The following is a 6,116-nucleotide window of genomic DNA, read 5'->3' as shown; positions in this document are numbered from 1 at the left end:
AGGCGAACGAACACTGTTTGTTTTATCGCGTTTAAGGTGTGTAGCTTTAAAATTTTTCTGTAGGAACATTTTAAACGTGAATACCCAAAGTTGATGGTCTAATAAAAAGGAAACGCTTTCCTTATAGCCAGCTAGACAGAGAAGACCCCACGTTGCATCGATGTTACTAGGAGTGTGGATAACCACTCTTGTGGGTACGAGCCGTGTTTTGAGGTCACAGCAACAACAACAAAAGTCCCCCACAGTAGGTAGGAGCAACCAACCTCCTTGGGAGCGACAAACGAGACAGGCAACAAGAACAACAACAACTACTTTAATCCCCTTTATTCAGCAGTCATTTCTCTAATAAACAGAGAAACAAAACGGGCCCTCTGTAGTGTTTCTTTTTTTATGCCTGTCTGTTCTAAGCCTAATTGTTTCATATAACCAGCCTAACTTGATTTTATATGGCCACTCAGTGACACAATAAGCTTGACTTATCTCAGCAGAGATTGTAATACCACAGTGCCATTTATTACCAAGACTGTCAAAACAGCCATTTGTCCTAATTCGTCGCACAGACGCCACATTTTTTTTTTGTAAAAAAATCCGGAGAAGAACCAGAACATAATAAAACATATAAGAAGCACTGCACAGGAATCCTGGTCGCCTGATCATATGCATGAACGCTTCCTAAAAAGCGTCTTATTAAATTATCTCCTGTCGCTGAAAATTGAGCGCGCTTGCTTGAGTCCTGAAATTCACAGTAGCGTCTCGTGCGGAAGAACTGTGATAAGGACCGAAAGCAAAACAACAGCGATGCCTTTTTTTCAGCGCAAGAGAGCTTAGAGTGTGCTTCACGCATTAAAAATGGAAGCGCTTTGTTATTCGAAAGTATTAAAAAGAAAACTTCTGAAGTCAGCGTTGACGCGCCGATTCGCGCTTCGTGGAAACCGACGTATTTGCAGAGTTAGTTACTACTAGAACTTTCGCAAATACCACACCGCCCAGCTGCTTCTTCTTTCTTTCTCTCTCTCTCTCTCTCTGTCTGTCTCTCTCTCTCTCTCTTGTTTTTGTTGCGGTCTACTTTCCCTAACGCTATGCGCAACGCACGAGCGCGCCATCTTGGAGGCTTCCTCACAGTATATCGCATCCTGCAAAAGTTACTAGGGGAAACTCCGGCACTGCGATCGTTGAGCAGTGCCGGAGCAGGAAATGACGGCTAGTAGATGGATTTTTGTTTTCTTCGAGCTTGTTATTTAATTATTTATTAATTATTTATTTCTAAAATAACTTACAAGGGCCTAACATTGGGCATTGAGTAAGGGGGGCATTGAACCAAGTGCACACATTAAAAATGGCAAACTCGCGATAATATGAAAGTCGCAAAAACACCACCAGACAGCTGCACAGCTTATAAATCACAGAAACATATTAACGACGTGCAGCTCTACTACAAATGTACTACTATTCAATAAAAAAATTTGGGGAAAAGACGAAAGAGTGAGTATGAGTAACAAGGGATAAGGGAGTTGAGTGAGTGGCTGAATTTCTCGCGGTCAGGTTCCACAACTGCGTTATCGTGTTGGTTGTTCCAGAGACGAATGGCACGTGGAATTTCAGACGAGTTGAATGCTTCAGTTTTACCGTAGACACACGTAAAGCTAAGTTGATTGTGTAATCTGTGTGACGTTTGCGATGAAGTTTCAAGGTGTAGGGAGCGTTTGGTAGTGTGATGGGCGTACTTAGGAATTCATGACAAAAGGGATATGTCGCGACGATTACTTAGTAGCTGAAGTGAAAGATGAAGCTTTATTTGAGTAACGCTGGAATGGTAGTCATAATTCCGGGAAATGAAAAAAGCTGTAAACATTCATGCAACGTTGTTTATTGTGCTTTAACTTTCTTAATTTTGAAGATTTCTTAGTTTGTGAATGATTCAAGGGCATCAGCCTCTGTCCACATACGTAGTTACTGAGAATTGTTTCATGTTTAGCGCCATGTGCTGTTGCAAACGATCAATTTACAAAGTCACAAAGGAAGGTTGTAGTCAGTATGACGAAGTTTAGGTAAATACATGTACAGCCCATGATGAGGAGCGACATCTACATACTTTACAATGATTATTGATGTTGACTAGACTGCTGATTTCCATGCTGACCAAACGGGCCCATCGGGGTATTTTGGTTATACACTGAACGTTATAAAGCCTCGTGCAACCCTTTGTTGGCTATGTTGCTGCTGCAGTACTACTCTCTTTGCCCTTGATGTTTCCGTCGACTGCGTTCCTAAGTCACGCCTCGATGACTGCTACTTGAGGTTCCACCGTTGGGATAAAGCTGAGACTTTTACGTTTGCTTGGCCTGAGCGAGAGACAGCCCAGTTCAACCAAAACATGTATTGCGTTCCAGTAGCTAACTTATCTACATATGCCTTCAGAAGAGTTCCAGCTATTTTCACATAAAAGCTCAAGTCGTTCGATATCACACCAGCGATTTTTTTTTTTTGTCCTCCTCTCGGGTATTGTACTCCGCACTTGTTTCTTTTTTTGTAGGGGTTTCTTATTTTATCAAATCTAAGGTTCACATTAGCAAACCAAATTTGCACTTAACACGTTGAAGCTAATTCCGCGAGAAAGGCGTGGCTACAACACTACGTCTAAAGACCAATGCTTCCCAGTGCATGAGACATGGCCGACAAGAATGGACACCCAAGGAGCTGATGGTGTCCATCCTTGCTGTCCGTGTCTGATGTGCTGTTTTCCGCGTCTGAAGCACACGTCTGAACATTGGTAATGCTTCGTCAACCAGCCCAACGTTGGAGTTAAGTCGAATGAGCGTTTCAAAAACCCGCCTTACGTTTCCTTCGTTTTTGCGTTTGGGAGGGTTATTTATTAGAATGTGCTATGTAACCCTATAGTCAAGAGGCGCCAGCCATTGCATATGCACTGGTGTGAAGCACTCGACACCGACAAATGCTGTGGCGGCGCTGCGATTTTGCATTTCGTGCACCCATGCAGCCAGGAACTGCTAGGCGTCACGTTGAGATGCGCTGAGCTCGCGCTTGTATTTGGGGTCGCTGCATTAATGAGATGTTGACTTTCATACTTGCACGTCGGCGTGCTATACCCTGCGAACGAAGTTTTTGTGCCTTTTTTGTCACCTACGCCCATGTCTTTTTTGCTTTACAGTCCTTTGCCTACAGGAGAGCATTTGCTGACGGGCAATATATCGGCATACGTTTCGATCATTTCGTTTGCATCCGTTCCGTACCGTGAGAGTTCCCTGTGGCTTCAACTGCACACACGTGGGAGGCACTTTGACAAATATCCTTGCTTGATGTTTCAATAAACCGTTTCTCTTCTCGTCTCAGTCCAAACAAGTCAATAATGTTTTCCTGGTAATTATTGACTTGCGAGTCCCAATGTGGACATCCATATTGTAAGTATCTTCGCCACAAACACATACTTGAAAATGCGCACACATTTTTTTTTGACAGCTGTCCTTTCAATGAGTTCACAGTTTGGAGAGGAACTACTCTATGCTATGAATCCCTACTTTTCTGAAGGTTAACCATGCTCCTCTACGTGCTGCGCCAGCTACGCGTAATTTGAACGTTGATATTGCGACTCACTATGTTTACATCTGAAAAGGTTCTGCGGAAACCACATCCCGAATGTTCCTGTCTCTGTTCATTTGCGCAGCTGTTATGTAACTTTTAACACATCGCTACGTGAAGAGATGTATGTCGCAATGGTATGCGCGTGTATTTCAACAGGTGGCTTGCTGTTCACAGTATATGTGCTAGCAAGAATTCCTTATGCGATTTTACTGGATTGTGGCTAAAAAAAAAGACTCATTCAACTTAGAAGGATTCCGTATTGTTCATCAATAAACTGGTTGCAATGGACATTAGAATTCATTCAAAAAGCAACTTCAACTAGGCAAAACACCTGAACTAGCCTAGCATTCATCCATAGATTTAGGGAGCAGGCATGCTTGAGCTGTAGTAACTACAACGCAAATATGGTAGCAAGGAAGAATTATGCAAAATTGAAAACCAGAAAATTATTATTGCAAGATTAGAGCCTGGATTCAATTAAACAATTATATTCCATCATAGAACCGGGATTCAATTAAAAAGTCGAAAGTTTCGCCCGAAAGGCAAGGCATCGATTGCGATAGCAAATTATTAGACAGCTACGTGAAGTAAGCATAATTTTGTTTTATCGGCCGTATGAGCGTGTAAACATTCGCTTAGTACCTAAATTAAGAAGCATGGTGCCACGCGGGAACAGGCAAACATGAACCCATCTCATTCGGTGGCCGCGGACACGCGCTGTAAGAATGCTGGCTTGAGGAAGAGTGGCAGCAGCAGCGAGTGAATTTACCACCCCTCTGCCTCTCGTTTCAACGCGAATTAAGCGGCGAGAACACAACGCGCACTAATCTATCGGCCCAAGACGCGTCTGCACTCTGTACCCATCGATAAAGGCTTTCAAGAGAGGGCCCACGCGGCCGCGGTTAGCCGCGATCAGTCGCACCATACGCAGCCAACGCCGGAGTCGAGCGCCCCCTCCCCACCCCCTCCCCTGCGCCCCCACTCCAGTGCCTTGACAGCGATGGAAGACGGTGCGCTTCCTCCCTCGCGCGCACGAGATCGAGCCATCATGTGGGCTCACTCTCGCTCGGTTTTACTCGCTACCACGGCATACGGCGCTCCGCCACGATGGTATCGCACATGTGCTTTATACGGAACAACACGGTGGCGCCGACGCCGACGGCAGTAATGAGCCTGGAGTGTTCTTATATTTGCTATCGCAACAAAAATATACGTTCTGTTATAATACGAGAACAGTGTATAATCGTAGGTGTTCATGTAATATATGATACTAAGGCGTATAGAGCCGGAGACTCGTAAGAGAGACAAGTAGGTCTAGTAGATAACTGTGAACTATATGCAGATGGACTGAACGATAATTTGCAAGAATGAAGATCTATTTCAAGAATGGAATCACAATATATAGTTCTTTAATTCGAGTGATAGGATGCTATGAATAGCCTCCTCAGACCCTAAGCCTACTCAAGTTAATTATAACTTTTCAAACCTGTTCTTATTACCGACCGGAAAACGAACAGGAAAACAAACCAACGTGAAAACGGCACTTTTCGTTGAAATACCCCGGTTAGATGCTGGAGACAGTATCTCCATGTAAATGGAGAAAGAAACCGTCTTCTTGTTATTCTTGTGACAAAAACCGTTTTTGTTGACAAAAATATATAGATGAAGATGAAAGTAACCGTCTTCTTGTGAGTTTTGTCATAAAAACCACTTTTGTTGATCAAAAGATATAGATGAAAATCTAACATTGCGTGGTACGTTGGCTGGTTGATCCTGCTTCTTCCATTTTCCTATCATTTCACAATAATCTAGAGGTACTTGATGGCTGCCTTTTGTCGTCTGTGACGACACAACGGCCTAGATTGAATTGGTGGGAATTTACACAAAATCTTACAGCACTAATGCAGATTAACCCCTTTCACACGGTTTTCACATGCTTAAGAATTTAGAGCGGGGTTGGATATTTTACGTATTTGCAGGTGAGCTAGTCCGGAAAATTAATAAAAGCAATGTACCCAAGTGAGACCGAAGTGGGTAGTTCTACTGGTGAATCATATTTTCAAAATACTCTTAAATAAATCGAACAGCTTATTTTTGGGGCGGTAATGGCAGGCGATCACTTTTGGAGATACTTTCAGCCTCGCGAGATTTCACATGACTAGCACTGGACGTGTCGGTGTCTATGAGTTGTATAGTTTCGGGCACAATGTCAGGCACACTGCCCTAGAAAGGTTGGCATCGTGCCAGGATCACTGTCGCCCGTAGACTCCGAACGCGTCAGGCGCTAGTCATGCTAAATCTCGTTCAATTGAAAGTATCCGCGAAAGTGATCGCGTGGGAATGCCACTCCCGGATTCTTTCAAGGCCTATAATGCTAGTTTAATTATAGGGGTGCCAAATTTTATGCGTTCATAATTCAGTTTGGATACAACACAGAAACATACGATAAAATATGTCCAAAGAATAATTAGCATGAGGCAATGCAAGTAAGCGCCAAGAATAAAGTGGTAGCGAGA

Source organism: Dermacentor silvarum, chromosome 8, assembly GCF_013339745.2.
Source record: "Dermacentor silvarum isolate Dsil-2018 chromosome 8, BIME_Dsil_1.4, whole genome shotgun sequence".
Lineage (NCBI taxonomy): Eukaryota > Metazoa > Arthropoda > Arachnida > Ixodida > Ixodidae > Dermacentor > Dermacentor silvarum.
Note: the sequence above shows the minus strand (reverse complement) of the source record.